We start from the raw sequence: 25,058 nt of genomic DNA, 5'->3' as shown, positions 1-25,058 counted from the left end.
TTCTTGCCTCCTCTGAAGGAAGGATTCAACTAAGGGTCATAAGGCAGAAGGAGAGACTGAGGTAAATTTTAGAGCAGGAGTGAAAGTTTATTAAAAAGCTTTAGAGCAGTAATCAAAGGAAGGAAAATACACTTGGAAGAGGGCCAAGCAGATGCCTTGAGAAACCAATTTTATGGCTTAAGATTTTATATGTTGGCATACTTCTAGGGTCTTGTGTTCCTTCTCCCCACTGCTAAGATCCTAATGGGAAGCTACTCGTCAGGTGTTTTCTATCTATTATAAGTGTGTCTTTCACTGGCACTGGCTGTGACCAATTATTACTTAAGAGAGTTAACAATTGGCTGGCCATCACCTGGTCTCCCAACACCCCTGGTAGTGTATAGTGGGAGCCGTCTCCTGCCCTGCTTGTGCCTGACCAGCTGTCTACAGTAACATTCAGGTAATGATAAAGGAAATAATTTCAGAATTGTTTGGGCATTCAAGAAATAATCTCCTTTGTCTTTTTCTCTATCTCTTTGGAATTTGTTAGAATCTATTTAAACAAAGCGAAGTAAAAACATTCTAAACTCCATTTTACTTTCTACCTAGACTTTTCCACTGACTGACAATATAAGGAAAGATGACTATATGATACATTTTACTTTTCTTCATTGATTTAAAGTGTCATCATAGAAGGAAAAGAGATAAACGCTTAACTTTAATTTTCAAAATTAGAAGAAAAGCGTGATTTAAAAACGAATGACTTATAAATGAGTTAAAGTGTATGTGTATATATGTGTTGGGGAATGGGAATTATATAAATGCATTGTAAGTGCTTTGGACAATAGAAACACCAAGTAAGTAAAAAAGAAAAAGCCACATAGTTTAAACGGCAACTTGTATTTGCAGCAAACCTCTAGAGGAAGCCTAGGAGATATACACCTAGCATGTGAAACCATTAGTCCTGATGACACAACACCAGCACTCTAATTGGGTGATATGGAAAGGAACACATTGGGACTTATGTTTTTATATTATCTAATCAGAAAAATTTAGAGCACCCAAATTTGGAGTAAAGAAAGAAGGCTTTAGGTAGATATCAGGGTGCCTCTAAGGTAGAAGACAGTTGCCTGGGTTATCTTTTGAGGTACTGAGTCATGATTTTTGTAAAGGAAAGTTTTGAAGTATGATAGTCTTGTCTTTCCAAGTGTTTTCTTCTAGTTTCTGCTAGGCCTTCACTCTGTATAAAACTCAGAGGATTTTGTGTTTTGTGTGTGTGTTGCGGGGGAAGGGGTCCTACAAACAAAAATAAAGCAGTAAGTTTGTGTTGGGGGAGTCTAATAAATATTTCGATCAATATTAAAAAATCTTCTTCCAGAACACTGAGACAGGCAGAAACCGTGGGGAGGGCAGAGGCAGTAGCAGGTCACTCTTCCAGATGGCGATGGGCAGTATCCCTCTGTTGACTCCTAGATGCATTAAATGGGACAGTGCCAGGCCACTAGGAGGCAGAGAGGGAATAATAATCGAAAGAACACTGTTGCAGGAGACTGTCGGAAGTTAAAGGAGCCTAGAAAGCACAAACGCTGCTCTGGTTGCCTTAATTTATTATATTTCCTACTCCCATGTCCAAGGTCAATATGGACAAGGCAACCCCAGTATTACTCTTTTTATGTCCCAAAACACCTCTCAGAAAATATTTTGAAGTTTCCTAAATTCAAAGATAAACAAACGTATTAAACAATTACTAGGGATCTCAATGGGACACCTCATTGCAGATAGGCAATGAAGGTAATCTTATTTTTAAAAACATGAATAGGAGCTATAGTATCTTTACATAGTTGCTTCCTTTTATTCTGGCAATAGCCACAGACACAAAATTGTTATAGCCTTATCTTCCATTTTCACTCTTAGCTGTTACAAAACTATGGTTTGCATTATATTTAGGTAAATAATATTGATACCCTTTTATTAAATTTGTCTTGTTCTTTTTGCTTTTTTGGACCTCTTTTGAAATACATCTTATGCATCATGTCCAGTAATACCGGGAGTTGTACTTTCCATGATTCTTTGCCATTGCATGATGAAATGTTCTATTTATATTAAAATGAAGGTACTCCTAGGGGAGACATAGAGCAGAATGAAACAACAAACAGAGCTTTAGAGACTAAATATGTGAAGTGACAGTGATGGCAGAATGGTATCTCTAGTTACTTAGTGGCCCAGAGGACTTCAGAAAGACTTATAGTGCAAGCCACAGTGGCTTGAACCTGGCAGCTCCCCTAGGTTTAAGTACTCACAGTACAGCAGCTAATCAAATAATTTCTCCTCTTGCACATCTTGACTTGGTAGGCCATTGTAATAATATGTAGCTGGCTGAGGGTCAGGGGATTTTTTTCCCCCTTTTGCTAACCAAATGAAGCATTTTGTCAAATGATCAAATTTCTTCATAGCAATATTATGATTGCAATGATCTGTGTACTCCAGGTAATGAGAGGATAAGTCATGAAAATCACATTAACTTTACTGTGATATTACACCAGCCTTGAAAAGAAAGAAAAGAGGTACAATATTAATTGAGATACTAAAGTTCTTTCCTTTATGTCTTATTTTTACGGTAATGGAATAGAGGAGAGTAAGAGGAAGTGAGCACAGGGATTCCTTGGGATCCTTGCGGCCATTCAACCATTTGTCCAGACTAAGGAACAGTCAATGAATAATGTGGGAGAAAAGTCTGGGGTTTCCCTTTAGCTTTTTTACTCTTTGGATACATAGTCTCATGGAAGTGATTTTACATCTTTTGGATGCAAATTCATTATCTAAACATCATATTGGATTAAGTGATCTTTTAAGTTTCCTTCCAAAACTCAAACCTATTATTCTTACTGGAATTTGCATTGAGCAAAAATTCAAAAAATTATTTATCAGAAGAGCACTAAATCATTCCCTGACTGATGGTTTTATTAAGATTTTTTTTACCTTCAAGTGATGCATCATTATATGAGCTAAAACACATTTCCAGACTAGAAGTTCATGGCCTCAGTTGTCTATGTATTGGACAGAGTTTCTGAGAATTTTGGACCAGGACATGAGCTCTGCAACAGTTAATCTTTTGTTCAGGTATAGTTTCTTCTCTGGCTTCTCTTTAATTTTTTGTAAGAGATGGAAAATCCTCTACCAGATCAACTGTCAGTTAAAATGTGTAAGTCCATATTTAACTGAAAGTATAAATAATCTACATTCTGAGTGGTTGCCAAAGAGCGTAATTTTAAACTCTTTGCTTCTCAAAATCTATCAAAAGATCTGCAGACAGAAACAATATATAGAAAAGATTGCTTGAAAGATAAAATCCATCCATTATTCCAGACACTTTAAAATCTACCCTTGGATTTGGTCAAATCAGAAGACAGCTGCATACCTGGATGGTATTGTGTTGACCCCTATGGGACTGCCTTTACTGAAATGTTGTTTTAGAGTGATGCCAACAATATTATGAAACTTGTCATTGTGTCTACTCTAACAGTGTGGTTGAAGATGTAAGCCAGTATATTACGTGGTGCTGGTTTCATGAGAACCATGGGGAGAGATTTCTGTCGGATATTAGTAACAGCGATAACTTTGTTTGTCCTAACAACTGTTCTGATTTTATCTTATATACCTTGTAAATTGTGTAACTGACCAGAATTCTATTTTCCCACCCACTGTTAAAAGTCTTAGGATCAGATTTTCATCTTACTAGTAGCAAGTTTTTGATATCATTTTGTTTTTTTAGAGGTCTCATTTCTGGCTGCTCTGTCTTATCCTACCAATATTTTCTTTTCACTTTATTTCCTATGCTTTTAATTCAAAATTTCTCTTTATTTTTTCTTTTAATCTGACAAATTATTTCTGTACCTAGGTGAGGTATGTATCTGCTTATTTATATATTGCTTTTTCTCTACCTTGTTTCAAAAAGGATTTAAAAGTTTTACCAGATTTACGCAATTATACTTAGAATACACAAACCAGTAAATCGAAAAACAAGGTGAAAATTAAGGTGTATCTACTTGATTTCTAGCTTAGTCTTTTTGGGTTGCTATAACAAAATACCTTAAACTGGGTAATTTATAAACAACGGAAATTAAGTGATCACCGTTATGGAGGCTGGGAAGTCCTAGATCAAGGCATAAGAAGATTCCCTCTCTGGTGAGAGACCATTTATCATAGATGGCACCTAGTGTCTTCATAAGGTAAAAAAAAAGGCACAACAGGCTCCCTCAAGCCTTTTTTATAAGGGCACAGATCCCATTAGAATAGCCATATTCATAACCCATGTGCCTCCATTTGGAGGTCTCTTTATCGGGGCTTTCAGCTAAGGTCTTCCTCAGGTACCTCTACTGAGACCTACCTTTAGAAGGAGGGTGGCACTTTGAAGACAATTTTCCCCACTCACACTCAGTACTTTTCCACCCCTAGTTCTTTCTCTCCTTTACTCCCCTACCCAATCCAGGTCCATCAAATGCAGGTGGCTTTTTGGGAGGCTCTGTCTACAGGTATTTCACATTAAATGCAAATTGGAGGAGCCAGTACTTTTACGTATTTATTTAGCCTCTTGTTACTATCATAGAAAGTAATTAAAGGCTTGACTATTACTTTAATTTTGGCTTGTTGTCTTAATAGACTACTCTGAGCTCAGCTCTATCTAGCTGAACTCAGCTCTCAACAAACCCTTGATTTCATGTTTGGTCCCAAGAATTATTTTACTTTGAGAATTTTTGCCAACTGGAGAGACTGGGACTGAGAATCTGTTTTATATTCTAGCTCAGCAAACCCTGGCCTTTTATATCTTTCTTGTAGACTAAACAACTCTTTCTTCATCTTGTCTCTCTTTTCTTATACCTTATCATATTTAGCTAAGAGAAGCCACTTGGCACTTCCAAAATTCTCTGTAAAGATGTCCTAACTGTAAAATGAATCATAAGCCATAAGTTTATTAGGTACATTTCCCATCTTCCAAATTATTGCAGGTGACAGTTTTGCAATTGTTCTGTGCTATATGCCACAGGTCACTCATTCTCCAGCCTCCAAAAGTCCTTTTCCATCTTTCTACCTAACACCAGCTGCTCAGTCAAAGCTAATGCTACGTATTTAAAATTCTGCAAGACAGTATCCTACTTTCAGTACAAATTTACCTCTCAGTTAAATATGGCTGCAGAATACACTGTACCAAAACTTAGCAACTTAAATAATTAGAATTTATTATTTCTTTGGATTCCGTAGGTTGCTGAATGATTTCTTTTATCCTCACTCATGTGACTGCATTTAGCTGCAGGTTGGTTGCATTGGAAGGTTCAAAATGGCTTCACTCATTGTATTAAACTCTTCTCATGCTGCTAATAAATACTGGAGACTGGGTAATTTACAATGGAAAGAGGTTTAATTGACTCACAGTTACACATGACTGGGGAGGCCTCACAATCATGGTAGAAGGCAAGGAAAAGCAAAGTCACCTCTTATATGGTGGTAGGCAAGAGAGTTTGTGCAGGGGAGCTCCCATTTATAAAAGGATCAGAAATCACGGGATTTATTCATTACCACAAGAATAGTATGCGGCAAACCACCCCATGATTCAGTTATCTCCACCTGGTCCCACCTTTGACCTAGGGGGATTATTACAATTCAAGGTGAGGTTTGGATGGGGACACAGCCAAACTATCACTCATGTTCAGCAGTTGGTGCTATAAATCTGGGATGCCCCAGTTCTTCTTCATATAGCCTTTTGTCTTCCAGGAGGCTACCTTGACCTCCTTCATGGAAGTTTCAGGGCAATTCCCAAGAGGAAGAAAGTAAAAACTTCAAAACCTCTTGAGGTTGAGCCTTTGGAATTTATACAGTGCCTTTACTGTTGTGGTTTACTGTGATGCAGTTCATAAGACCAACCCAGATTCAGATGGCAGGGAAATGAAGGCCACCTCATTAAGAAGAGCTGCAAAATATTTGTGACCACATTTAACATGCCATATTGGTGACCATATTTAACACACAATATTCCTCACAAAAATAAGGGTATTTTTGTCCTAACCAGGTATGTGCCCTGAAGAACTTGCTTCCTATGTGGTCATAGCTACCCTACCAAAAGTTGCAACAATCTGCTTCTCCAAGTTCAGCTCTGAAATCTTGCTTCCATCACTAGATTTGAACCTTAGCTCTGGTCTTTTGTGCACAGGATTCCTACTACCTTTTTATTTTGCCTCTCTATGTAGTACCTTCTTGTTGATGGCTTATTACTTTGTCTGTCTCATAAACAGTTTTCTTATGGAATGCTGAATGTTGAACTGCATGCACTGATGCCACAGACTAGTGGGTCTCTATACCAGTCCAGTGTCTTGAAAATCCTATCTGAATATTATCATCCATTCCCAGATTTGTCAAAGTTGAGTCACTCACTGCTGGTCTTTCAAGAATGTGCCCTGATAACTCACAATTTACAACATTTTTAGTTCTCAGTTCAGAAAACTCAGAAGAAAATAAAGCCTTAATTTTAACAGAGCATAACTTTTGTTCTACTGTAAATGATAACCATTTTTCTCAGTAATAACTTGAAGAAAGACCTATTAAAATATCTGTATATTAATACATTTTGATAAGACAGATTTTTGTGAAAAGGGGTGGGACAGACTTTAAAGAACACCAATATCTAGGAAAATCAGGAAAAAATTTGGCATGAGTAGAAGCTAATGTTATAAAAGACAAAATATGTAACATAGTATGAAGGACATGCATTTTGTAGTTAAACATAATCTTGCCAAATTCATTCTATCAAAAGGAAACAAACTATTGGTATTAATTCATGAATATTTTATGCCTCTACAAAAATTAGAATGAAAAAATTGAGAGGATTCATGGAGGTGAGAGAACCTAGGTAAAATTAATTGCTTCCATCATAGTATAAATAGAAAAGGGCTCCATATAAGCAGTGAGACTTCTGAGTGAGGAAAAAGTCATTTTATTAGAGCTGAAATATCTGAAGAAAGAGTTAGCATGGCTTATCCTGGCCTAGATTAAGCCCAAAGCAAACCTTCCAACTGTTGTTGAATTACAAGTTTAAAATCTTCAGAAAGTTTCTTTTAAGTACATATCTTAACAAAATTTAAGTTTTTATGAAAAAGGTACAGGTTAAGAAACTACTTTCCCATAATATAAGGACATATACTAAATTTGATATTTAAATAAACACCATAGTGTTCGATGGAGACATACTGATGAATTAAACCTCTTATTTACATTTTTAGTTATTTGACATGAATGTAAGATTGTAAGTATGAATATACTGTAGTGTTTATGAAGATTATTATGTTCCTTTCAAAATGTTCTCATAATATGCTAATTATACAAATCCATTTACGCAAAAACTTAGCAAATAAATTATCAACATATTATTTGCTTGTTAGTATATATTTTCAAGCTAATAAAATTCACTTTAATTTTGTTTCTTTAAGATCTATCCTTTCCTATTGCTTCACATGTGATATCAACTCAAAAATTATTTACATAGGTTTTACTTTCAGATACATATCAATGTCTTCTTCATTTCTCTGTCACGTACACGTTTGTTTTAATTTACTTTACATAGACACATAATCAACCTACCATTATACATTGGGGTTTTTTTTAAGAAGTTTTCCAGCATATTATGTCTGTATTACCTCACACTCAACACATTCAGAGGATTGCATATCAAGCTGGGACTTCTAAATACTTCTTATTACTGTGGTTATCTGATGCAAAAGTAAATAAAAGTGTTGGATTACTTTTTGCTCCATGTTTATACTCTTCCATTGAACCTGCCGTGCTTAGAATTACTACATTCAGCTGAGTATCTTTAAATAGACATATAACTAAATGAAACACAACTATTTGTTTAGCAAAAGAGAAAAAAGAAAAGTACCAGTAACAAGCAATATACAACTTGAGCCTACTTATGCATTGTCATATGGTAATCCCATTCCTTATAATGCAGGTCTCCTCCATGACCTTGAATTGGGGTAGAAAAAGTGGTTAGAGATCCCTTTTGAAATTGCCACCTTCAGAAAGATGGGGAAAGCTGAATTTTTTTTCCCATCATCTCTCCCTCTCTTTTATAGGCATTTCAGTAAAAACTTACAGTAGATTATGACTGCTAGTTTTCATTATTTATGCTACAACTGTATATCTGGAAAGAATTTTCTATAAACCATTTTTAGGAATATGGTGATTATATTGAGAAAATGCTATATAACCTAATAGTAATTGAAATCTATATATGAGAGAGAGAGAATGAGGGAGGTAGGTGGGTAGATTAGCATATTGCAGGATAGTAGAACATTATAAAGATAAGACTTATAAATTTAACACAGTCAATACTGGAAGTGTCATTATAACAAAAAGTGTTCAGGAAAAGGTTCATATTCAGTTTTACCCTTAGTTACTTTTGTTCCCCTTCACAGAGCAGGAAATGATGTTCTTTCTGTAGTCCAAGAAACTCTATGCATAAAATTGCAGGTCAGAAAATGCTAGTTGCTAGCTCTCTTTCCACTAACTCACTTATAACCTCTGGGAACTCTCTTAACCTCATCTGTAAAATGGGGTGATAAAGCTTGACCTGTTTTATTGGCTGCTGGGAGGTTAGGCAGTAAATGTTTAAAACGCACTTTAAAAACACAAGTGAGAAACAAACAAAAAAAAAAAGGTCATTTAGATGACAGCAGAAATGCACATAGTATTTGAGGTGAACCAAGTTAAACAAATGTGCAGGCAAGACCCCCGAGTAAGAGACGTGGTGGGTGATTCATGTTGTCTGTCTTCAGTGGTAACAGCTTGTTGTTGAAGCACTTGATAAGACATTAACAGAAAAAGATTGTTTGACTATTCCCAGGGAACTTTAATTTTATTATTAGTGGGTCTAAGCAAATAATTAGCGATATAAACACTTTTGAAAAATACAAATGCAAAGAGAGCTAAGGCAGAAAGGGAGAGATCTCAGAGACAAAAACACTGCATTTTTCCACCCAAATGAGAGGGTTTGAGAGTTGCTTGTAAGTCATAATGATGAATATCAACATGGTTCATTAAGAAGGAAACAATGTGAGAAAAGACATACCTGTCCTGGAGCCCTTCACTCAAATCAAGAATGGCTAATTGAAATAAATTCACTGAGGGCAGAGATAGGCAGAGATACCCATTAGCATGGCTTGTAATTTTCTGTTGAAAGTTGGATATGATGTATCAGGAAAGAGGAACAGAGGTAGATAGGCCTTTAGTGTGAGGTTGATGATTATCTGGTTAGAATTTAGACTCTAGTGTTTACTATTTGCTGTCATCATGGTGTCATAAGCTAAAGCTTTCTAGAATGTCCTTGTTTTGTCTCTTTTGTTGTCCTTGGGTTTCCCTAGAGACTCCTTAATTAGAGGCTGAGGCTTATACTTCTTTTAACTTTAATCATCTACGATTCTACAGGAGTTCTATTGATGTGGTGGTGAGGCATGGGGGAGAGGAAACAGTCTATAATTCTCTGATTAGATTTCAGTCTTAGTTTTTTACCCAGTATCTAAGATGGGTATTTCATTTGCTTCACATTGAAGGCTAGAAGGAGCTACAATTGGGTATTTTCTTTTCCTCCACCAGGGTACTAATTAATTTTTAGTGTCAACTTGACTACATTAAGAGATTCCTGGATAGCTAGTAAAATGTTATTTCTGGGTGTGTCTGGGAGGGTGTTTCTGGAAGAGATTAGCATTTGAATCAGTAGATGAGTAGAGGAGATTCGGTTTTACCAATGTGGGCAGCCATCCAGCCCCATAAGAGCTCAAGCAGAACAAAAAGGCAGAGGAAGGGCAAATTTTCTCTCTCCTAGAACTGGGATAGTTACCTTCTCTTGCCCTTGAACATCAGAACCCCAGATTGCCAGGCCTTTGGATTTCAGAACTCATACCAGCAGCCCATCTTCCCCAGATTCTCAGAATTACAAGTCTGCTTCTGAGGCCTTTGGACTCAAACTGAATTAGACAACAAGTTTCCTTCATGGTGCAGCTTGCAGACAGCATATTGTGGAACTTCTTGGCCTTCATAATCATGGGAACCAATTCTCATAATAAATCTCCTGGAGAACTCTGACTAATACTTTAGAACTTCTAGTCTTTGGTGAAACTCCAGTTGCTTAGGCTCTGGTAAAAGTTTCTCTTGAGTGCAAGCCTTGTTAAGAATAACAGGAGGTTCTGCACATATTTCAAAATGGTGACTTTTCTCTTCTCCCTGCTAGAATTAGGAGGAGAATTTTCTCTGTTATTTAGAGTATAAGGGTTTGTATTATCTTTCTTCAACTTGTAAACTTACAATGTGGTAAAGCAGAAATAATTCTATAAACATATGACATTTTAAAAATTTCTTTTTGATAATAGTTCTTTTAACTCTTAGATGGAAAGTCCATGTTTCTTAAAATCCGTGACCTTCTTGAAAGAGAGGGGGTCCTATGAGTCACAAATTACACTTTAATAGGAGAAGCAAGGATACTGTAAATAGCTTAGACATTCTATTCTATAAAGATGCTCCATGATTTAGGAGGGGGTTACATCCCAATAAATCCATCGCAAGGTAAAAATATTGTAATTTAAAATGGGCATTTTGTAGACACGATGAGATGCAAAATCACAAGTAACTCAAGAAGGTGGCACATAATGCGTGTAGACTATTTGTTGTTTACACTCATGACCACGTGGCTGGCAGGGAGCTGTACCTTGCCACTGCTGCCCAGCATCTTCGAAGTGTTGTGCTGCATATTGCATATTGCTAGCCTAGGAAAAGATCAAAATTCAAAGTAAGGATTCTACTGAATGCAAATCACTTTTGCACCATTATAAAGTTAGAAAATTCTAATTCAAACCATCACAAAGTTAGGGACTGTCTGTAAATCATCTAAAGGGTATTCATGATTTAGTTTTGGATAACAAAGGACAATTTTAAATAGTCTTTCTTCAATTAAAAAATAGAACCATTTCAAGGCACTGGAGATTGATATTTTAGTTTTAGAAATTTGAAGCATTATTCTTTCAAGTCTCTATCTGTAAAGATATAAAATAGAGAGAGATCAACTTTAATTAAGCTCTTGTCTATATAATTCCCTTACAGATAAAAAAAAAAAAATCACAGGAGTTTTTAGTTGTTGGTTGTTGAATATATTATGTAAAGTAAAATCCTTTGCTTTTTTAATTAGATTATTTTATGATGTTACACAATTTGGAATTAGTGAAGACCAAGAGTTATTTAAATTATAACTTAGGGAAATCAGTTCTCTGTGTAAGCATTAGAAAAAACTAATAATAAGGTAGAAATCTGTTTAAAGATAAATGTTAAAGGAAATATATTTGCTTTATATTCAATACTGAATCCAATTATAATCTGACAGCTCTTTCATGGGAAGAACTGTGCATTAAAATAGTTGGACCTCCAAACATAATGTAGAATACAGTAAAACTAGCTTTTAGTAGGTAATAAAAATATGTAGCTGTTCAAATTTTAGGATTTTCAGGGTCCAGACTTATGTGTTTAACACTTTTTTCTTGTCTTTTCAGTAGCTTATTAGCCCAAATAGTTATTACTAAATTTATTCTTCTTTTTCTAACAAAATAAGTCTCAAATCATCGGATACATATAATACTGCATTATGTAAATTATAATGAGGATAAGTGCTAATTTTTTCCAAATTATGCATCAATAAGGCATGCAATATGTGTTCAGCAGTTCCACAAATAAAAATATACAACCAAGTTATGGCAAATTAAAAGGCTGTGGCATTAACGTGGGGGCTAGGGGAAGTGGGAGAGATGTGTTCCTACTGAGGGTGTTTACTACAGTTTAATCTGTTTTGATTGTGAACGGTGTACACAGAAGCAGAGTAGTATCTGACTTCCAAAAATTATAAGCTGCATGTTGACAGTTGCCTACTTAGCATTTGTCACTCAAGCTTCTTTTTCTACTGCTATGAATTAGATTATAGAACTGTACAAAAAGAGAGCTGATTCTTTAAAGGCACCACAGTGAAGAAAATATCTACATCTTGCTTTTGTAAACATGCATTTTGCCTTTGCATTTTGCATCGTATTAACAAAGGTCTATGATGTCTCAGAATTTTCTCTCTTAATATTGAAAAGTTAATTAAAAGAAGTGGAGGAATGGGATGAAGCGTTTCTAATAACAAGTCAAATTCATCTGAACAGTAAAAATAATTGCTGTAAGAAATTAAGGTGCAAGCACATGCCTGCTGTAATTGCTGCGTACTTATTAGGAGCTCTTCTTTTGCAACCTCTCTCGGTATTTGGGGCCCGTGATAATGTGAATACTTAAGGGAAAAGCGTGATTAGGGATGGTGTTGTTCATTCAGTAAACATTTCTTAGTGTTTGATGTGACTGAACTGAGCGTCACATATGATTTTACACTTTTATCCTTTCAGGCAACTGACAGGTCTCTAATCTCCATCTCAGAACCTTCACTCGGCTTGAACTTTGGCTCATAAAGGTCATTTCTGAACCACTTGGGACAAAGAGCCACATCCATGAAATCCCACAGAGTCAATAGATGCAATAATAGCTTTAGGCACATTTTCTTGAGACCCAAGGGGAAAGGCAATTTCAATAAATGTAAACTATGCCATCTACAATCTACACAATATCTTAGAAAATCTCACGGGAATAAATCTCTTTTCCTCCAGGCAAGAACATCCCTCACAATAATGATGCAAACTCTTATTAAGAGTATAAGATACTAACTACGCCCAAACAAAATGCAACACACACACACACACACACACACACACACAACGTGCACACAATTAGCTTCAAACACAAAAGGAACATTCATAATTTGATACACTGTCCTTATCTTGCAATAGCTTGTAAAGTATGTTCTTAATATTTAGACCTTAAATTGTGAAAAGGGCTACAAATGTATGAAAATGGATGAAGTAATAATTGGAAGATGACTTAGGTATATAATTCAATTATGGAATGATTTAAATGTAGTTTCTTTATTTTCTTCCAAATCTTAGTCTCCAGCTAGTCTTAAAAAAGACAAAAAGAAAAGAACTCACAGGTTAGATATGTCAGGATAATTAACAGAAGGATCCTCAGCAGCAGATGTCTGAGATAAGTAGTAAAGGGCATTCTCTTCCCTTGACATGCCATCAAAGGGAAAAACGACTATTTAAATGAAAGAAGTGAAAACTATATGGGTTTATACTTTAAATAATTAACAAAGATATGTTTACATAATTGTTTAATCTAGAGAACAATTAAGAGACTTTGGGACAATTTTAATATTAATTTTCTTTGCTTGCCACAAATTTTAGCATTGTCTTTGATTTTTTTTCTTTCCTTGATAAATTTTATGATGTAAAGGAATACTTCTTGAAAGTAATGTATCCCCTCCAGCAAAATATTTTACTCAATTTGCCTCAGAGAATTCTGCTGGCAAAACAATAAGAAAAAAATGCTCCAGAAAAACTTCAAATTCAACAGTTTAAAAGTATTTTTTTAAATGATCTTTTTAAATAAAACTGTTCAACAGGTCAAAATGAATCTGAAACTCCAATTTTTATTTTAATGTTGTTTAAATCTAATCTTAATATTTTAAGTGAGTGCCTTTTTTCTCTTTTTAATTTATTTCATAATAGTATGAATGCAACCAATCACAAATCTATCCTACAAAATAGATCATGTTAGAAAAGCTTTGTTTACTTTTAAAAGGTCTCCTGAATTGTAACTGGTGCCAACAGAGAAATTCTTCTAAACGTAGTATAGGTATTTTACTCTACTCTTAATCAGAAAGTGATGGAGGCCAATGCAAATAACTCACCTGATTCTGCAAAACTCATAATAAGAAATGATGAAGCATCTGGCAGACAGGGAAAGGTCAAAGAAGAAATGGAAAGTATATCAGTCCCTTTAGCAAAGATTTACAGGTTGGCAAAGATTGTTGTTGCTTCAGGAAATCCTCATCTTTCATTTTCAAAGTAAGAATATATATTCTTCCATGTGTTCAGTGTTGCCTTTAGAGTGGAATTGGTTCTTAGGACCAATAGTAAAGCATGTTCTTTGTTCCTTTTTCCCTCAGAAATAGTTTAGAGTAGTGGTTCTCAAACTTTGCTTTTTATTAAAATCACCAAGTATCTTAGACCACTTATGCTGCTATAACAAAATATCTGATAATGAGTAATTTATAAGGAACATATATTTATTTTCTTATATTTCTGGAGGCCAAGAAATCCAAGATCCAGGCATTGGTAGGTTTCGTTCTCTGGTGAGAAGTACTCTCTTCTTTCAAGATGGCCTCTTCAGGAATTCTCTGACCGCACATGTTTTAAGGCAGGTGGACAAGTTCACAAAACATGGAATGAAGCCTCTTTGATAAGGGCTTTAATCTCATTCACAAGGGGAGTAGCCCTAACAGCCTGATCACCTCTTAAAATGCCAACTCTTAGCACCATCAAATTGGCCATTAAGTTTCAACACCTGAATTTTGGAGGGAACACCAGGAGAGCTATTAAAAAATCTTCATGCCAATTAAATCAGAATCTCTGGAGCTGAGACCCAGAGAGCAGCAGCATCTAGAGCACCCCAAATGATTCCAATGTGTAGCCCAATTATAGAACCAATGATTTAGTGCATTTATACAACACAAGTGAATACAAGTACATGTAGACACGCAAAGTAAGGCATCTATATTCCAGTACTCATTTTAATACAAGCATAGGGAATAATGTAAAGATAATACAAAAGCCTTGTCTAAAAGAATAGAGTGACATGAAATTTATGAGGGTAAACATTGGGATTAGAGATGCAAAAGTATTTTTTTATTCAGAGCATGTGACTTCATTTCTTATAACAGGGATTTGGATAGAAATGAAGTTCACATAGCTAAAGTTTCTTGAATATTCACTTTTTGGGAGATCGTCTCCATTTTTGGCAAGTTAGAATGTTGTTGGATGCTGGGAAGAGCAAACTTAAATGATGTAGAATCTAATGCCTCAATTTTCTGCTGCTGACTTTGGGTTTGTAGCTTTAGGAAGAATACCACCAGATCTTTGATACATCTAGCACTTTAAAATTAACCTGTGCACTTGTGGGTTTAAGTGTACAACTTTTCTTTTTTTTTTTTTTTTTAACTTTTCTGGAAGTTTACAACTCCTAGTACTTTGGGTATGTTAGTATTTTTATACCCTCATCAGTCATAAGACTCTAAACTTCAAATGAGTGATTCTGATTGGCTTTTACCCACAGTATTACTATCTAAATAAAGATGATTTTAGAATTTATTAGTGACATATAATGTATATAAAAGAATGCTAAGATAAAAATTTTGATAGTACCAAGCATACTGTCTTTTCAGGGGTAGTACTTAAATGCTTTAAATTCAAACTACTCACCTCAGTGATTTTCTTTAAAAGCAGAAAATTTGCTATTAACTTAGTCTGCATCTATATCCTAAAATACATTAGTTTTATGGAGCATTTTTTGAATTCTTATTCTATATTTTATTAATATACTTAAAATGTTCAAAAGACAACTTCAAACTTTCTAAAATTACGTTGTGATAATCATGCTCCATCTCTATATGAATATACTAAGAATCATTGAATTGCACCATTGAAAGGTACATTTTATTTTATACCAATTATACCTCAATAAAACTTAACAAAAGCAAAGAGAAGAAAAGACAGCTTAAATAATATAGTGAGAAACCATTTAATAAATTTTTTATAATCTATATTTGAGCCAAGCCGTTTGATAAACATAGCCAGTTTTTTATATCTTTGGTCCTTGATCCCATTATGATGAATGCTATCTACCTCCATTGCACTCTTTGAATTCTTATCCATTCTTGAAGCCTCACCTAACTTTCCACTGTTTAAATAGAGTCGGAAAAGTTTTATGAAAGAGAGGAGGCTTGTTTATAAGTGGTCAATAACTTTTCAAGAAACTGGGGCATAGGGAGAGTGAATCTATAAGTTTATGTTTGGAATATATTTGCCAATATTTTAGCAAGTAAAATAAAAAATTCAACACAGAATTTTTATGCTGCCAAAAAGGGTAACAAATTTGTAATATAAAACCCTGTCCAATAAGTGTTTGTTGTATGCATATAATGTTGACTGATATCATTTGGGAATAAATTTTTTCAGATAGTAGTTTTTCCCTAACTTGAGTGTCATTTGAAATAATTTTTATTAATAGGAAAAATGTAGAATATAATTATTTAGTTTCCCCTGGAAACCTTCAGTTTTGTTCTTCAGCACTTGAGAGGCAAAAAGCCAATGTTGACAGATTATGACATAAGTGGAGGGAATAGAAGTAGAAACAGAAGAAATGGGATCAATGACTGATAAACAAGAAATAAGGGGATGACCACAAGTTCAGAAATTCTGCATGTGTCAATCCAGACTTAGACTTTCTCCCCAATATTATTCAAAACCACTGGGTTACAAATAGAATTTGTACAATAGCCTCAAAGTCCATAATGATCCAGGTCTATATCCTGTCAGGGGTAAATCTCCCGCATGTATTAATGTCATCTTAGAGCAATACTGAGCTCTTATGATCTAGTGCAACCAAAGTACTAAACAGAGCACTGAAAACTGCAAAATGCTGTGCAAGTTATGCCATGTGATTTCCGTAATAACATTTACCAAGGTTTTATTGTACTCTGAAGAATATCATTTATGAAAGCCTAAAATACATAGTATATTTTAGGAGCATTGTTATCAAAAATAGTTAAAATTTTAACAAAATATCTATGCCCAAGAGATATGAATCTATTAATTTGTACCATTTTTTCTTCTACATTTTTTTCTCTAAGAAATCAGATAAATGAGATTTGGTATACACAAGGAATCATCAGTCTTTCTGAAATCATACACTAGATGCTGTTAGATACACTAAGTACCACTAGAGTTAGAAGTAATAGGACCAGACATAAAGATTGGACATACTTCTTATCGAGACACAGATAATATCTTGCCAAATCTCTTCAGGGTGCAGTATACTTGAGCTAAATCTAGTAGACAAGTAATAGTCTTCAGGTTTCTTATAAGTGACTAGGAACAGATCACGAAGAGTGTAAATTGACCCACACATTAGCTTAGAAGAATGATCTAAAATTCTTATAATCTATTCTCTCTTATTGGGATAATATATAGCTGCCCATAAGGAGGAAATAAAACCAAATTGGATGTCAGGAAACTGGCATTCTAGACCCATAGCTACCACTATTTAGTTATGTGGTCTTATCACTTAAGAGGTGTTGAGAAATGCTGAGTATGTGATAAAATTATATTGTTTGCTAAGAAGAATGATGGCAAGGAAAACCTAGCTGATCACCCCCAAGTGGAAAACCACTTGGGGCATTCTAAAGTAGCGAAACAATATATGTATATCATACACTGGTTAAAAGAATTCTTTAAGCAAGGGTTATGTGACCCTGCCCCATGGCTCCCTCATGGAGAATACTTTCTAGTTTGCCCTTGATCAGTGGTAAGCAGGCGCCAGCTGCCTACCTCGTTTATCTCGGTTCTATGAGAAAATACAGAACACCTGTTTGTTAATAATAATCACCTGCTCAGAGAGAATAACTATGTGAGTCAGAATCTGCTCGAGGCTGTCAGCCAAGAATGCTGTCAACTCCCTGAGGCTCTCGACTTGGAAGGCTGTAGACCCCTGGATAGTCCCACTTTGCTGTTCTATCTGTGTATCTGCTTCTTAATGCCTTCAGTGCCGCCTGAGTGGGAGTCTCTACAGCCGAGCTGGTCTCCGTAAAGAGGTACCATCCCTGCTTCAAAAGCAGTATTTGTTTAATGTAAGATAGTACATAAGGGATTCTGAAGGTATAAATTCCTCAAATCAAGATTTAAAGTGAAAGGAAATATAAAGACTATATAATCAAATATATTCATTTCTTTCTCAAGATACTTCACCTTAAAAGTTATTTAAGTACTTGACGGTTTAAAATAATTGAAACAGAAGGAGGTGTAAAGAATTTGGAGTTAGGGACAGTCAAAAAAGCATTCATTCATTCATTCAGACTAAGTGGGGAATTCAAGTTAGCCGTTCATGTATTCATTCAGTGATTATTACTGGATGGAAAACTCTGCTCTAGGTACCATACTGGGCCTTGGGACTAAATTGTGAGCCAAAGTAGAGTCTCTCTCCTTAGAAGAGTTTACAAACTAGAGGGAGACATAACTACGTATTACTCAACAACTCACATGAACAAATGTAAAATGCAACGGGGGCAAGTCATACAAAATTGACTGTATGATATCTTATGGAGATGTAATATTTTCAGAGAAATCAAGAAATCTTTCTCTTTAACAAGTGACATGAGTTTAGGTATGAAGACTGAGTTAAATAAAGAAGGAAATAGTGTGCCAGTCTGAGAGAACAATGTGGACAAAAACACTGACAGGAGAAAACAGGGTGAATATAAAAGTAGTGAATGTAAGTATACTTGGAAAAAGGAGGGAGATGGAAATGATGCAAGTTAAAGCACAAGAAGGATGGTAAATCAGAACATGCAAGTCTATAGACCATAATTAGTGTGACTCCCTGTGAGCTATGTTAAACTACTGGGGAATTTTTTTTTAAAGACGGGGTCTTACTTTGTCACCCAGGCTGAATTCGGTAGCACAATCATGGTTCACTGCAGCCTTGACTCCCCAGGCTCACAAATCTCCTGCCTCAGCCTCTCAAGTAGCTTGGATGACAAGTGCACACCTGGCTAATTTTTGATATTTTGTAGAGATAAGGTCTCACTATGTTTCCCTGGCTGGTACTGAGCTCCTGTGCTCAAGCAATCCTCCTGCTTTGGCCTCCCAAAGTGTTGGTATTACAGGTGTGAGCCACTGTACCTGGCCTGCAACATCTGGAGAACTTTAAGTAGAAAGATGATATGAGTCAATTTGCTTCTAGCATAAATTGTTCTGGTTGTTTTGTGGAGAATGTGTGGGATCAGTAACAGAATAGATGAAGGTAGACAAGTTACTAGTATATAAAGAAGGAGACAAAAGATAATGTCCACTTGACCTAAAGTGGTTATGGGGACCACAGACATGGAATGATTTAAGAAATATTTAGTATTTGACAGACTGTGTTGGTAGACTATACTCAGAGTAGAGGGAAACGGAGGTATGAGAAAATAGTCTTAGGTTTTTGGCAGGCATAACTAGATTGAGAGATCATTAATTAGTTAGAGAAATGAGGCAATGAGAAGATCATGAATTTAGTCTTGGTTTTATTGAATTTGTGGTGCTTTTGATATAGCCAAGAAGAGATGTTGATTCAGAGGAGGACCTTGGCTTGGAGTTAAAATTTATGGATTATATCTGTATAGTTCCCACGTGGGAAGAGAGTTATAGAATGAGAGATAGAGGTTGCATTGAACTGAGATGATGCCACTGCACTCCAGCTTAGGTGACAGAGTAAGACTCCATCTCAAAAAAAAAAAAAAAGGCCATAATCAAGAAATCAAAAAACAGTGGATGCAGTGATCAGAAAACACTTCTACACTGCTGGTGGGAATGTAAACTAGTAGAGCCACAATGGAAAACAGTGTGGAGATTCCTTAAAGAACTAAAAGTAGAACTACCACTGCATCCAGCAATCCCATTATTGGGTATCTACCCAGAGGAAAAGAAGTCATTTTTCAGAAAAGATACTTGCACATGCAGGACAATTCACAATTGCAAAATAGTGGAAGCAACCCTAATGCCCATCAACAAGTGGATAAAGTAACTGTGGCATGTGTATGTATGTATGTGTGTGTGTGTGTGTGTGTGTATATGTAAAATATATATATGATGGAATACTACACAGCCATAAAAAGGAATGAATTATCAGCATTTGCAGTGACCTGGATGAGATTGGAAACTATTATTCTAAATGAAGTAACTCAGGAATTGAATATCAAACATTGCATGTTCTCACTGATATGTAGGAGCTAAACTATGAGGATGCAAAGGCATAAGAATGATGCAGTGGACTTAGGAACTTTAGGGGGAGGAGTGGGAGGGGGACTGAAGGACAGAAGAGTACCATTATGGTGCAATGTACACTGCTCAGGTGATGGGTGCACCTAAATCTCAGAAATCACCACTAAAGAACTTTTTCATGTAACCAAATACCACCTATACCCCAATAACTTATGGAAAAATAATAGTAAATGATAAAAATTATAAAGAGTGAGTAAAGGCAACTGTTTCTAGAAATTTGTCAATTAAAAGGAGAAGATTATAAAGAAGACCATAGATATGGACCAAAAAATATTTTTTTATTTCTAAAAGCATTGATTGGTGTAAGGTTTTAAGATCCAGGTTGCTTTTAAGGCTTTCCTAGAAATTTCCTATAAATCAGGAAGAAAGGAAAGTGATGATTCCAAAGTTACATAAGATCACTGGAGAATACTCACAAATACGATAATTTAAGTTTCAAAAATAAGTTAATCTTATATTTTGTATGGCCAAGTCTATTGAATAACTGACGATTAACACCTTGAAGCCAATTCTCTGAAACAGGGGTTCCAAAACTGTGGGCCACAGACCAGCTACCAGTTCATGGCCCATTAGGAACTGGGCCACACAGCAGGAGGTGAGCAGTGGGCAAGCAAGTAAAGCTTAATCTGTATTACACAGCTGCTCCCCATCACTCACATTACTGCCTGAGCTCCAGCTCCTGTCAGATCAGCAATGGCATTAGATTCTTATACAGAGGGAACTCTATTGTAAATGGCACGTGAGGAATCTAGTTTGCACATTCCTTATGAGAATCTAATGCCAGATGATCTGTCATTGTCTCCCATCACCCCTGGGTGATAGGACTATCTAGTAACAGAAAAACAAGGTCAGGGTTCCCACTGACTCTATATTATGGTGAGTAGTAAAATTATTTTATTATATATTATAATTATTATATAATAATAGAAATAAAGTGTACAATAAATGTGATGCATTTGGATCATTCCCAAACCATCCTCCCCTACCTTCACCACCTTGCTATCTCTGGAATAATTGTCTTCCACAAAACTGGTTCCTGGTGTCAAAAATGTTGGAGACATCTGCTCTAAAATGAAAGGATTCATTCTGATAAAATTATTTTAGATGTACTGAATATTTTCCTGACTTCTTAAATGGACTTTACTAATGCTTCTATGTTGTATATCTCCATCTGCTCTGTTTTTCTTTCATATTTTTAAAACTTCATTATTCTTCTTTTAAAAGAGTTCCTCCCTCTCTCATTGCTATGAAGAATTATTTTCATTATAAAGTGTGAGTCATTTTCTAATTTAACAAGATATTATGCACTTGTAAATGTTAGCATGCTGTGTAACGTAAAAGAAAAATGGTGAGAGAGAAAGAAAGTTAGAGGGAGACAGACTTTTTCTAATGAGTAACATTTATGTATATTGCTCTTTGGTATCTTCTGTATTCTGCTTGGACACTGGGCATGTGTTCCATGGTGTTTGTATTTTCAATGATTATTACAGTGTCTGACACATGAAAGGCCCTATAAAAACTTGCTGAGGAATTGTCATGAATAAAAGGCTAATTTTTTTGTGTTGGTTAGATAAGGTATCCCTTGTCTTCTCCTATCTATATAATTAAAACACAAACGCTATTTTGTTTCCAAAAAAATTATGTAAATTATACACTTAATTAGATAACATGAGGAAACTCCTTGACCCATATATCTGAATCCACAGGTAGAATCTAAGAATGATAGAATGTAAACTTCATGAGGGTAGAGACTTTTTATTTATATTTTTTCCTAGTATATCCTTATATTACCATTTGTTCTTGTGTGCTACACAGTTAGTGAGGCATGAAATGGGTGTTGGATAGGCAATCAAAATGCTCACTTACCTTCCTCATAAGGATGTTGTGAGGATTGAAGAAAATCATGCATACAGAAAGGCCATGTGTCTTTGAATAGCCAGCACTGTATATGTGTTGATGATTATTATTGTTATTCCCATCGACAAATCTATATTTTTACCATTTTTTAAATATACTTGATGAAAATAAACAGTGGTGCAACAAACAAACCCAAACTGGACTTCACATCACATGGTTTCAACTTGTAATGGTTTATTTTACATCTATGAAGGAGTTGAGAGAATTGAAGAAAGGAAGTCATCTTGAAGACCTTGCTATTACAAGGGAAGAGAATAAAGATAAAGTATCAGTGATGGGTGTACAGGAAGGAGAGTTTGGGATTTATGGAACTCTGATTTTTCTAAACAGATGTCCTCATCATGAGAGTTATTGTAGTCTCCACTTAATCAGATGGGATACAAAACTCCCTGTTATGTTCAGAACTGGCAGGACTCATTAAGTTGGCTTTAAACTGAGTATTAAGGGAGGATCTTTTGCTTAGCTCAAATAATCTCAACATGTACAATGGAGAGAAGAGGGAGTTCTACAAGCAGAAATAAAATATAAGGTAAGTGATAAGTAATATTAACATACTGGACTTAATTGTCTATAAGTAACTACAAAGTAAATGGGAAATTAAAAAGATTAGCTGGAAATGTTTCTAAGAGATGAAGAATATGACCTAATGAGCACAACAAAAATAGAGAGTTAACATTTCCTTATCTGGAATGTCAAAACTTATAGTTGAAATATACTCCACAGAGAAGACTAAGAGAAAATTAAACTTTAGGGCAAAGCACTGTAGTATATAAGATCAAAAAATAAATAAAAATTTCTTGTCATTCAATAATGATAATAGCAGTAAACAGCTTTTTATTACAGATACAAAAGATGAAAATAAAATCCTGTGATTGGTATATACTTAAATATAAATAATGCAGGTGTCAATACTTTTGTGTTTAAAATACCTGGACCCAGGGATGTTTCAGACTTTTCAGTGTGAATATATTGTGAAAGGTCACTAACTTACTTAGATATCAAATGAGCAATGTCAGTTGATAGACACAGAGCAATGAAATTTTGATTGAGTTTGGTGTTGGTAATCATGAAGGTGATTTTTTTTTATTTGGAAATTTTAAAAAACCATAAAGATGCTAGACTTATTCTGTGAAAAAAGGCCTATTTTAATTTATTAGACTTATTTTACTAAATGAGTATTACAAGGGCAATGTATAGTTAACAAATTAGTTAACAAATTTAATGAAGAGACAATGGGCAATTAGATACTACCTACATGATCTCTGATAAGGAATAAATTAATTTATTAGCCTTGCCTTAATTTCTAGAGATAGTGAGAAGCAGCAGATTTAGTGATATTTATGATTGGTAATAAAATATGCAATATTTATAATGGCTACTTAACATATTATAATCATATGTTTCAAATTTCTCTATTTGTGATTGTAAATTAAGTAGATAATTAGTCTCTGTAAAACTCATTTTTCTAACCTATATATACATAATGGGGATATGGCCTTTGTTGTTGTTGTTATATAAGATAATGCTTTTATAACTTTAGCATGATTTTTGAGACATAATTGGAACTAAATGAATGATAGCTAAAACAAGTTTAATATCACAGTTACTAAAATTAATTAAACCAAACTTTATTCTGAAAATTTGTAACTATAAAGAGAAAAAACAGTACAGTTTGCATCTAAGCATACTATTAGTCTTTGCCAATCTTAATTCATTAATGAAACCAGTCTTTGGGAATGATATTGCCTCCACCAAAGAAAAAGGGGACCTGAAACTGAAGGAAGTTAAATCATTTGCCCCAAATCACAGATCAGCGAGAACTGTTCTGAAACAATATTCGGAAGTTTCTAAAGCATTAAGTTTGTAAACTTCTATGACTTTTACAGTTATTAAAAATCTTCTTTAAAAAATACATCTAGGAGTTAAAGGAATTATATGCCCTCAAGAAGTAGAAAAAAATTTAAACACTTAAATATATACATTCCTTAACTCCTAACTTGAGAATAAAAGATTTCAGTTTTCTTTAGCTTTGTCAAGATAAGGGTCTTAATTGATTAACAATAGTATGGTAACGTGTGTCTGAAGCATCTTCTTAGTTTAATTGTGGGCGAAGGTGCCCTAGGAATACAATGTAGGAATGCAATACACAGTAAAAATAGTAGTATTATAGCTTCTGGCTTTGGCTGCTAAGATAAACTAAATTTACTTGTTTCTTAACTCTTCTGTATTCAAGCTATAATTTACTGAGTGCCTATGATAGGCAGGTACTGTGGTAGCCTTTGGGTACATATTGATAATCCCAAATGGTTCAAGATTTCTAGGAATCGGTTCAATTGCCTCCTCTTTTGAAATATTCTAAAATTACTCTCTCAAATATGGTAACTTCTCCAATATTCTTCTCCTTTTATTTTCTATCAGATCTAAACATCTCCAACTTATGCCTTCTACATAGGCACAAATATAAGAAAGCTTCCTTGCAAAATCCTAGGCATAAAGTGGTTCTATTTTATGATTTCTTAAAATGTACCCAAATTATAATTTAACTTCTTAGCTTGACACACGACTCTTTCCAGAAACTTTTGTATTACCTGTCCAACCTAATACACCTCTCCTCCACACATAACTCTTACGTTCTAATGACACTAAACATCTTACTACTCAATTGACATGTGATGCATGTTTATACCTTTCTGCTTTTCCTCTTATTTTCTGTCTTCACAGTGTGCCAGTTTCCTAATGTCTATAATGCATTCCTAAAATATTTGTAAAATATGGAAGTTGAATAATTGGTTTCAATTTGAAATTAAAATTTACTTCTTTGTCACTCCTAATCATTTTCAACTTTGGCTATCTTAGAACAATTATATGATAATATGCTTCTTATCCTGGCATTTTAATTTTTTTATTTATTGAACTTATTTTTATAATAAAGTAAAGGTAATTTATATTTTTTTTATTTTTTTTTTGAGAGAAGGAAAGAAAAAAATGAGTAAAGAAGAGGAAGAAAGAGGAAGAGAAAGAGGGAGGGTGAGCGGAAATATTGTTTATCCTGAAAAAAAATGGGTATTAATAATGGTCAATGTTTTATTTAAACCTATGAGTAGGTGTGAT

General features: G+C 34.8%; 1 long non-coding RNA gene across 1 annotated transcript; it reads right to left on the bottom strand.

Moving 5' to 3' along the window:
- Positions 1–1,834: 1,834 nt before the first annotated feature.
- Positions 1,835–9,237, bottom strand: LOC118152072 (uncharacterized). The gene is made up of 4 exons (XR_004740420.3): positions 9,098–9,237; positions 7,609–7,736; positions 2,280–2,523; positions 1,835–2,098 (listed from the first exon to the last, which is right to left on the bottom strand). It is a non-coding gene; the product is annotated as an uncharacterized LOC118152072 (long non-coding RNA).
- Positions 9,238–25,058: the final 15,821 nt, after the last annotated feature.

Source organism: Callithrix jacchus, chromosome 3 (genome assembly GCF_049354715.1).
Source record: "Callithrix jacchus isolate 240 chromosome 3, calJac240_pri, whole genome shotgun sequence".
Taxonomy (NCBI): domain Eukaryota; kingdom Metazoa; phylum Chordata; class Mammalia; order Primates; family Cebidae; genus Callithrix; species Callithrix jacchus.
Note: the sequence above shows the minus strand (reverse complement) of the source record. Positions and strands in the feature narration are given on the sequence as shown.